This window comes from Silene latifolia, chromosome 11 (assembly GCF_048544455.1).
Source record: "Silene latifolia isolate original U9 population chromosome 11, ASM4854445v1, whole genome shotgun sequence".
Classification (NCBI taxonomy): domain Eukaryota; kingdom Viridiplantae; phylum Streptophyta; class Magnoliopsida; order Caryophyllales; family Caryophyllaceae; genus Silene; species Silene latifolia.
This window is the reverse complement of record NC_133536.1, coordinates 19,572,900-19,583,922: the sequence shown is the minus strand read 5'-3', so window position 1 is coordinate 19,583,922 and position 11,023 is coordinate 19,572,900. Positions and strand designations below refer to the sequence as shown.

The window sequence follows — 11,023 nt, the reverse complement described above, 5'->3', positions numbered from 1 at the left end:
ATTTTGTTATGCTAATCAATTTTCTCCCACTTTATACAACGTAATTGCTCCGTCAACGTAATGTCCACTATTAAGAGTTAATCTTGGTGGTGGATGTCAATTCTTAGCTTAATTTCAGTTTTCTTCCATTGTCATCCTTGTGTAATGGATTCTTAATTTGTGTCATATCACTTAGTGTAATAATTGTTCACGTAGCACATATAATCAATCCCAAAGAGAACATTATTTTCTAAAAAATGAGTTTGTATTACTTGTATAAGATTGCATTGAAAATTGTTCTCATATGTTATAAATGAACGACAACACTCGGGAAAGAAAAAATGGTTCAAATTTTTGATGAGTTTATGTTAATGCCTCGAAAACAAAGAACACGAAAATTATAGATTTTACAAAATGAGAATTTTATCATTTCGTTAATTACTTGTCGACTCTTACTTAGTAGATAATACTCCCAAGGTTTTACGGGTTTGAATTCATTCTACGAAGCTAGCAAAAAATCTAGTTGATAACACTTTATTTTACATATTTTTATCCCTTATTTTATCCCTTTGATTGAATAAATAACTCGAGCTAGCGGTATTTACTCATTTTAGTATTTAATAGAATATTAGTTAAATAATGCGATTTATATTGCTTTGTAGAATTTGGTACTGTTTTTGCTTGTTTTATTTTGTAGGTATCAATCAACCTGTTCATGTTACGATCAACCTCCACGCTTCTCATATGAAGTAACCACAATCTTCAGTCTAATGATGCATTAAAAATTAATTAGAGCTATAAACATAGCACAAATTCTTGTTTACATCTGTTATTATTTACAATGGAGGTATAAATCCAACCCAACCAACACCTTTTTTCGGGGTGATACACCGCTCCGTTATAATTTACAACGGTTATAAGCAAGACTAATTGTAAACATAGATATTCTACTAATTAAATTATTTAGAGCTATAAACATAAATATACCTTCCATAAGGGACAACGATAAAAAAAAAACTTCCTTTGTTAGGTCCATTTTTCTTCACGAGTTGATGAATTGGAACAAGTTATGATAACAATGTGAATCGCAAGACAAGATTGACATACCAGTAACCGGTTTATGGATGAGTGCTCTTGGGGTAGTCGGTCTGGCCTTGAACCTACGTGCCTATGACTTCGTTTCCCAGGAAATCCGTGCAGCCGAAGATCCTGAATTTGAGACTTTCTACACAAAAAATATTCTCTTAAACGAAGGTATTCGTGCTTGGATGGCAGCTCCAGATCAGCCTCATGAAAACCTTATATTCCCTGAGGAGGTTCTACCCCGTGGAAACGCTCGTTAATGAAACTTTAGCTTTAGCCGGTCGTGACCAGGAAACCACCGGTTTCGCTTGGTGGGCCGGGAACGCTCGACTTATCAATTTATCTGGTAAACTACTTGAAGCTCATGTAGCCCATGCCGGATTAATCGTATTTTGGGCCGGAGCAATGAATCTCTTTGAAGTGGCTCATTTCGTACTAGAGAAGCCGATGTATAAACAAGGATTAATACTTGAAAGATGATGGTGGTGTCGATACAATTGAAATATTGTATGAGATTTTAATAAATAAATATGATTATTAGATTTGGAAAAAAAATATACTGATTTTTTAAATTGAGAGAAACGATTTTTTTTTTAGGGATTATTAAATTTGGAAAAAAAATATACTGATTTTTTTAAGTGAGAGAAACGAATTTTTTAGTTAGAGAAAGTAATAATGGATGGTTAAAATAAATAAGAACATAAAATAAATATAAGAAACAAAAATCTCTCTCTCTCTCTCTCTCTATATATATATATATATATATATATATATATATATATATATATATATATATATATATATATAGAGAGAGAGAGAGAGAGAGAGAGAGAGAGAGATAGGTTCAGGTAAGTCCACAAATTTGGTTGAGTCCCTAAGTCCCATTCTTAGCCAATCATTTTTGAGTGTAACTTTATTGATTTATGAGTGTAACTTTAGCCATTTAATGATTTGTAAGTGTATCTTATCTTTTAAGGCTAACTTATATACACAAATTTGAATTTGTAAATTAAAATTTATGTAATTTTAACAAAAATCTATGTAACTTTAGTGTCTTACGAATATAACTTTAGTCATTGGGAGTGTAATTTTAGTCGTCGGAGTTATAACTTTTGTAATATGGTGGTTTGTATGTAAAACTTTGAGTTTATATACTTTTATGAGTGTAATTTTAGTCATTTGAGGTGTAATTTTAGCCGTGAAAAATGTAACTTTAGTCATGTGGTGATTTTTATGTATAAATTTGAATTTATATACTTTTCCGAGTGTAACTTTAGTCTTTGAAGTCGTAACTTTAGTCGTTGAAGTTGTAACTTTAGTCGTATAGTAGTTTAATGTAAATATTTGAATTAATATACTTTTCTATTGTAAAAGTAGAGTGTAACTTTAGTCCGATACGAGTGTAATTGTAGTCCGATACAACTGTAACTTTAGTATGATAAGGCTGTAAATTTAGTTTGATAGCTTGTAACTTTAGTTCGTCAAGTGTGTAACTTTAGTCCGCTAAGTGTGTAACTTTAGTCCGACAAGAAGCTAATACAACCATGACCACCACCACCACCACCCTCGATCGAAAAAAAAAAAAAAAAAAAGGAAGAGAGGGAGGCGACTATACACCACCACGCATCACGCACCACAAACACCATCCCCCACCCATTCTCCACCGCGGCACCACCATAAAAAAAACAGAAAAAAAACGAACAAAAAGACACACCAAATTCACCCATCAACAACCAACAACACCCACAACTTTTTCTTAAATCTGGAAAAAAAAGATAGGAGAAGAGGAGGAGGCGGCGTGGTGGCAACAACCAACAACCAACCACCATCCCAATCTTCTGCCCCCATCCCCCACGTCAACAGTAAAAAAAAAAAAGAAAAAAAAAACCACCAGAAACCCACCACGACACCCACCACGACACCACCATTAAAATAACACAAAAACTGAAAAAAAAAATGGTAACAACTCACCCATCAACAACCAACATCAACAATCATTTCAATTTTCGAGATCCGAAAGAAAAAAAAGAAAAAAAGAAGGGGAGGAGGACGGATGGTGGCGGGGTAGGCGGCTGCAAGAGGGAGAGCGACGGGGGTGTTGTTGTCGGTGGTGGGTAGTGGCTGTCGTGGATGGTAGTAGAGAAGGAGGAGGGTGTGTTGTGAGGGAGAGATCGGAGGGAGAGAGAAAGTGGGAGGAAGAGAGAGAATGAGAAAAGTGTGTTGTGAGGCGGTGAAATGAAAGAGAGAGCTAGGGTTTTGGAGTGTTTTAATCTAGACACTTTATTTTGATCTAATCTTGGCCATTCATTTATTTGATCCAAAGGTCTAGATTGGGACTTATGGACTCAACCAAAATAAAAGGTGACTTACATTGATCCTTTTTCTCTCTCTCTATATATATATATATATATATATATATATATATATATATATATATATATATATATATATATAGAGAGAGAGAGGCCGGATCCGGTGAGGTAGATTAATTACGGTGGAGGCGGCTACTCACCAAATTCCTTCATTGGAGTGATTTTCAATGTTCATTGGGCTGGAAATTTGGGGTCATTCCTAACTTTTTATTTAGCCCAAATATTTTCTCTATCTAAAATAAACACACAAAAATTATAATACTTTACTCTCTCTCTACAGTACAAGAAAGAAGTAGAAGCTACCCAAAACTATTCAGCGCACGATTTCTCGTTTTCCAAAATCGAATCAGGAAGATCAATTGTTCGTAGATTTCATCAAAACAACACACAACAACATGATTTAAGCAATTTAAGAAGAAGATTTTGATTAACTTACAGGTAATTTCATATTTTGGATCAAAATTTAGCATATTCATATAATTCTGTTAATTCAATCATAAATTGATGATATAAGGCTCGGTTGATCAACATTAAGCGATTTCGTAAATATAAGGTTCGATTGATCAAAATTGAGTGATTTCGTAAATATAAGGTTCGAATTTGATCAAAATTGAACGATTTCCTTATTATAAGGCTCGATTTTGATCAAAATTAAGCGATTTCCTTTACCTCGAGATTTCCTGCTACTTATTACATTTTTTTGATGATTTTGCAGCTCTAATAGTCATAAAGATTGTAGATATCACAATACTTGATGATAATATTGCTATTGAAACAGGTATTTCCTTTTTTTTGTTGTAATTATTGTATAATCTCACGGTAAGATGTTGACAGGTGGTCCCGTCGCATATTTAAGTCTTTGTCTCGTGATACAAAAGGCCTTGTTTTGACAAAGTTTTCATTATCTATAGTGACTGATAGTGTACTAATAGTGAAGGGATTCACATCTTTATTTGCAGTTGTCTTCTTTAGCTGCACTCAAAAAGTGGGTTTCTCAAACTGATATCCAAAGGTTTGATATCTTGTTGTGCATTGGAAACAAAGTGGATCTTGTTCCAGGACATCCAGTCCACGAAGAATACAGCAGGCATTTGTGAAGGCCTAAAAATTCTTCTGTCAGTTCAGATGCCGATTTCGTGGACTATGGTATTTCTGAAACTGAAGGAAGCAGTCTATTAAGCAATGACGAAGTTACCTATGTCTTCATCCACTTCCTCCTGGAAAATGCACCAGTTTTAGAGGAATTAGAGTTGATGGTGGTGTATTCCAGTATAAGGTAGATTCGTTTTAGGTGATGGTGGAGCAGATTCGGGTCTTCAATGACGGGCTGCTGGTGGTAGCTTTGAGCCGAGAATGAGCAGGGGAGGATGATGGAGGTGATGTGGGCAGGTGTCGGTTTTGTGGTGGAATTGGTGGTTGAAGGTTTGGTAAATGGTGATGGTGGTTGTACATTAATGGTGAATGATGATGAGGAGTGGAGAATTTGTGGTTGATAAAACCGAACCATGGAATCGGGTTTTGACATCGGAGCAAATAGAAAGTAAAGTTGAGGACGAATGGTGGTTTGGTGCTTGTCCCTTGACTCCTTATTGAGTAATGTTGCCACAAAAAATGGAAGAGGCAGAGGAGTTGTGAAGATGACGATGCAAGTGTGACTTTTTTCAAGTCAATTGGTCAATTGGTCAAATCTTCACAATCTTTTATTTGATTGATTTCAATTTTACTACTTATCTTCAATTTAAGTCCATCTTATTCACCCGCTCTAAACTTGCTCTTTTTTGTGAATCTCAGACCTTGTTTGGTGAATCGTAGAGCTTGTTTTGTGAAACTAGAAGATAATATTTCGAAACTTGGTCATAAATGGTTGAAATCACCTAATTGCTCTTTTTCTTATTTTGTGAATCTCACACATTGTTTTGTGAATCTTAGAGCTTATTTTGTGAAATTAGAAGATAATATTCCGAAACTTGGTCATAAATGATTGAAATCGCCTAATTGCTCTTTTTCTTATTTTGTGAATCTCAGACCTTGTTTTGTGAATCTTAGAACTTGTTTTGTGAAACTAGAAGATAATATTCCGAAACTTGGTCATAAGTGGTTGAAATCACTTATTTTGCTATTTTTCTTATTTTATGAATCATAGATCTTGTTTTGTGAATTTTACAGCATGTTTTGTGAAACTAGAAGGCAATATTATAAAAATTATTCATAAATGGTTGAAATTACGTATTTTGCTCTTTTTTGTGAATCTCAGTCCTTGTTTTGTGAATCGTAGAGCTTGTTTTGTGAAACTAGAAAATAATATTCCGAAACTTGGTCATAAATGGTTGAAATCACCTAATTGCTCTTTTTCTTATTTTGTGAATCTCAGACATTGTTGTGTGAATCTTAGAGCTTGTTTTGTGAAACTAGATTCCGAAACTTAGTCATAAGTGGTTGAAATCAACTATTTTGCTCTTTTTTTAAATTTTGTGAATCATAGATCTTGTTTTGTGAATCTTAGAGCTTGTTTTGTGAAATTAGAAAGCAATATTATAAAAATTATTCATAAATGGTTGAAATTACGTATTTTGCTCTTTTTTGTGAATCTCAGACCTTGTTTTGTGAATTGTAGAGCTTGTTTTGTGAAACTAGAAGATAATATTTCGAAACTTGGTCATAAATGGTTGAAATCACCTAATTGCTCTTTTTCTTATTTTGTGAATCTCAGACCTTGTTTTGTGAATCTTAGAGCTTGTTTTGTGAAACTAGAAGATAATATTCCGAAACTTAGTCATAAGTGGTTGAAATCACCTATTTTGCTATTTTTCTTATTTTGTGAATCATAGATCTTGTTTTGTGAATTTTATAGCATGTTTTGTGAAACTAGAAGGCAATATTATAAAAATTATTCATAAATGGTTGAAATTACGAATTTTGCTCTTTTTTGTGAATCTCAGACCTTGTTTTGTGAATCGTAGAGCTTGTTTTGTGAAACTAGAAGATAATATTGCCGAAACTAGAAGATAATATTGCAAAATAGGTGATTCAACCACTTTTCCATTAGAAACAGATATTGCCGTTTTAAACAAAAATTTGTGGGAATACAAATATGAACACTGATTAATTAATCTTCATTAGATCTACATATTCAGATAATCAAATTTATGTACATTTCACAGGTTGTGGCCCTTGTGGGTCATTGAGAAAGAAAAATGATGAAAAAAAGCTCAAAACTCTCTCAACCTCCCGTGAGCTTGCGCTACTGGGGGTGATCTTCCTGCTAAAAACCGCTATTTTGGCGAAAACTTTACATTTACTAAGGGTAAATCCAAATTCATCCTATATTAAGCATTTATATCATAAAATTTCCCATTCATTCTATTCTGAACGGCTTTGACAAAGAAGAACTCTAGCTACCGTGGCGCACTCGATTTGCACCCGCCACTGCTTTGTTAACTTGGTCATCGACTCGTTGTAGGTTGATTGCATTCTCTGCTGCTTTTCTTGCAGCCTATAAATTGAAATGCAACAGAATAGGATCAGAAACTATAAATCTTCAATAGCACACAGTACTGAATCTTAAATCTAGATCGGTAAAAGGGTCAGCCTATAAACTTAAGACGGATCAAATATGATACAAAAGACACAAGTAGAATGCCTTTTGTAGTACGAGGAATAAGGTTGGTCAGGCATCCGAGTAGAGAAACGGAAAAAACGTTTGGATAGATACGTACTAGTTATATGCCATTCTCGTTCCATTTACTCCCAAGTTATATGCCATTCTCATCATTATCTCGGTTAGGACTTAGGAGTCATAAGGTTATACACAATATAGAGTTTTTCTTAAACAACCTTGTCCCAAGGTTATACACAATATACTAGTTATATGCCTGTTCCGGGTGTAATTCCAGAGCAGATATTTGTTACCACTCGTAGCTCGTAGAATGACGTCTTTGCTTGAATCCTCCTTTCGGTCTCCTGAAACGATGAACAAACTGAGGGCTCGGCTTGGGGCCGAGCGAACTCACTCCGACGCTCAAGTCAGTAAACTTATGGGATAAGTTGTTGTTACTTGACTAAATGTATATTGTAGAGAGATAAGGAAGATAATACCAGATGAATAGTGTTTCTTAGGTTAAAATGTGGATCCTTTCCTCAATGAAGGTTGAGGAGTATTTATAGTCTTTCACCTTTTGTCACGTAGTGGCCAAGTGGCTAGCAGGTGAAAAGACCGTTCTACCCTCGGCCGATGGACCTATGGCAGGCCGACCGAGGGTTCTTGGATATGAGTACGCGGATATGTGTCCCGGCTGGCTGGTTGCCATGCCGAGACCAGTGACAGCCGATGGGTCGCATCGGCTAAGTTGTCTAAGTCGTTGACTTGCTGTGGATATCTTTGACCTTGCTCAATATGTTGACTTGGTCAGCGGTGCAGAATATGCCCCATCAATTTCCCCCAGCGTAGTCTATGCCGTGGTATGGGCTCCGATGTATGTTTGAGCGTATATTCTGCGTAAGTAATTTGTAAAAATTTTTCAGATCGGCTTCTTCTCATGCGTCGGCTTCTTTTACCTCGGCTACTGGTCTTTCTTAGGCCGTACCATATCCCCTCCACATGGATGTGTAAAGGGCATCCGATGTGGAAAAGAAACCGACGCCGGCCGAGACCGGGGTTGAGAGAGCGGTTGTTTTTGCTTGCCCCGGCCGGCGCTACCTAGCTTGGTTGATCATGTGGCGGCGGAGGACGGATGCTTGGGAATTTCTTTGAGGAAGGTGAATAGGCGGAGAGATGTGAATGGGCGTGTTGAAGACGCTTGGTCACTGTTGCATTGATTGACGTTCAACTGTTGCAACGATTGACATCCCGTGGTTGCATGTCCGACACGTGTCTGCACGCTGATTGGTTGACGCTTCATGGGGTCGCATTCACGATTGGTCCTTCCTTATGGGCTTTTCCCTATAAATAGGGCAGTTATTCCGTGAAATTGGCCACCAATTTCATTCTCCAAAATTTTCTTCTCTCTAAACTTTCAAGGGCTTCTTTGTCTTCTAATTTTCAGAGTTGTTACTCCGGCGGGTGTTTTTCTTCAAGGTAAACAAACAAACTTTCCAATTTTTAACTTTGTAAGTTTTTTCAGTAAACATGTCTTCGGCGATGCCGGGACTAGCAAACCGGGCGCCGGGGTTCCCCGTCGCGTCTTGATGAGGAGGAGAAGCCGGACGCCCTCCGATAAGGCACGGGGGCCCTAGGTCTCCTTCTCCTGAAGTTGATCCTCAAATTTTGGAGGAATGGGAGGATGACGATGATGTCGATGATGACGTAGACGATTTTGGTGATGATCTTTGAAAAGGCTCGTCCTAAAGAGGGGAGGCGATGCGTTATGGATCACGGTGACGCTTTTGTAAGGTACGCGTTGACCGTGCTTGGACCCATAAGTTAGCCGATTGTTCGGCGAGACATTTTTCGAGGGCCATTTCTTCTTTGGCAGGGGATACAAAATTGTTATCCCCGAGGAGGGTCAGGCCGTCTGTTGCCCTCCTCCATCGGGCCACATCGGCGTATACATGCGACACTTGGAGTACGGGCTCGGTTTCGCTAAATGAGCACGTTATGGCCATCATTAGGGCCATGAACGTTGCCGTTGCCCAACTGCACCCGTTGGCTATGAGGACCATAGTCGGCTTTTTGTCCGGCTTTGTCTCTTCAAGGGGAGGCCCCAACGGTGAATTTATTCCGCCGGCTTCATCATCTCCGGCCGTCGATCTCTCGGCGCGTCGGATGGTACAAAGTGTGCACATGGAGAAGGGTTATGTCTCTGTTGACAAACTTACTTCTTGCAAGGACTGGAGAGATCGGTGGGTGTACGTTAAGGTGCCGGATGACTATCCGCTGCCCCGCTCCTTTCAGCACCAGGTTAATTTGCGGTGTGAGACTAAGGCGGAGCATGACAGATGGGTCACCCGGAAAAAGCTCAAGATGGATGCCAGCAAGGTCCTTCTCAAAGAGGATGAGAAGCTGGCGATGAGGCTTTTTGAGGCGGACAAGAGTGGGGTGCCGAAAAGATGGATTCCCCCAACGCAGATCATTCTTCAGGATGAGCCGCTCTGCCATGTCGGCCTTATACCGGCCCTAGCACAGGGTGAGTAGGGTCGGTGTGAGGCCCATCACCGCTCTCAATGTTCCTGTTTTTCGAACTTCGATTTATTTCTTCCACTTAACCCTTGCTTTGTTTCCTTCATAGATCACTTTGGACCGGACTTGTCTGAGGATATCCTCCGGAGAATGGGGCTGCACAAAGACAAAACCGTTGCTAACTTGCATCCCAAGGCTCTGACCCATGACCGCAGGACGTCACCGAATGATCTCATGGATCAGCAGCTGAAAAGCTTGAATGTGGTGGAGGCCCAGGCGAAGGTTGTTAGTAACATGCCGCGCCATACGCGAAAAACAAATCCTTCGGCGGCGATGGCGTCGACGTCGGCTCCACCTCCCATCCCCCCTGTTCAGAAGAAGACGGTGGAGATCGTTGATATCACCAATGGGGATGACTCCGATGAGGAGGGGTCTCCCCTTGTCCGTAAAAGAAAGGAGACAGCCTTTACCGCTGCCGTTGCTTCTGCTGCCGGCGAGGAAATGCATCCTCCGGCCAAGAAGGCCAAGCACGGTACTGATCTATCCTGTGGCTCAGATTCAGCCGGTTCATTAGTCGCTGCTGATGACAGGCTCTCCGGCATGTCCATGTATGTTGATACTGATGCTCTCTTTAAATTTTGCAGATCAGCCGCTGTCGGCCGCCGCTCTTATTGAGCAGCAAGTGGAGGAGATCCCCGCACAGGCTGGTGATCATACCGTCACCATTGACTCTTCATCCCAGAAGGCTTCCCTTTCCCTACTGCAGGCTAGTGATCGAAACGTCACCGCCGACTCTTCATCCCGAAGGCTTCCCCTTCCACCTTGTAGCGGGAAGCGCGAGGTTGATCAAGAGGTGGCGAGGTGGAACGAGCCGACCGGTGCTCGTATCATGGAGCGGGAGAAGGCCGTGGCTCAATCCGCGAGCTTAATGCCACTAAGAAGGTGGCCGCGAAGGCGAAGCTGGATCTCCTCAATGAGCAGAGGCTTAGAGGGGATCCGAGAAAGCGCTCTTGGCCGAGAGAAAGCTCGGGGAGGACGCCGAAAAGGAGGTCCTTGTTGAGAGAGCCAAGGCCGAGGCTGCTGCGGCCGAAGTTGAAAAGTTTCTTGGCGAAGTGTGACCTTGTTCGAGGCACGCCGACCTTTATTTCCAGCAGAGGAATGAATTCGGGGATCGGTTTCGAGATCCGGGGAAGGTGATTCGGAGCAAGGAAGCCATCATCGGACAAAAGGAGGATGACATTGAGATGCTCCAAACCGTCATGCTCCCTAACATGTGCGCCGAATTCGGGATCGGCCGAAGAAGCCGCCAGGGAAGTGATTGGGAGCTCTTCCCTCTTGATGGTTCCTTTCCGTGGGGCAAATTTAACGCAATTTGTTTGACGATAAGCTCGAAGCTAAGGAGGATGCCGTGGAGGAGAAAGTTAAGGAGGCGGTGAGGGTGAAGATAGAGAAAGAGGCGGCCGAGGAGGCGGCA

The 11,023-nt window shown here is 40.1% G+C and overlaps 1 long non-coding RNA gene across 1 annotated transcript; it reads left to right on the top strand.

Moving 5' to 3' along the window:
• Positions 1-3,530: 3,530 nt before the first annotated feature.
• On the top strand, positions 3,531-5,307 carry LOC141612774 (uncharacterized). Its single transcript, XR_012529198.1, has 3 exons — positions 3,531-3,872; positions 4,150-4,212; positions 4,394-5,307. It is a non-coding gene; the product is annotated as an uncharacterized LOC141612774 (long non-coding RNA).
• Positions 5,308-11,023: the final 5,716 nt, after the last annotated feature.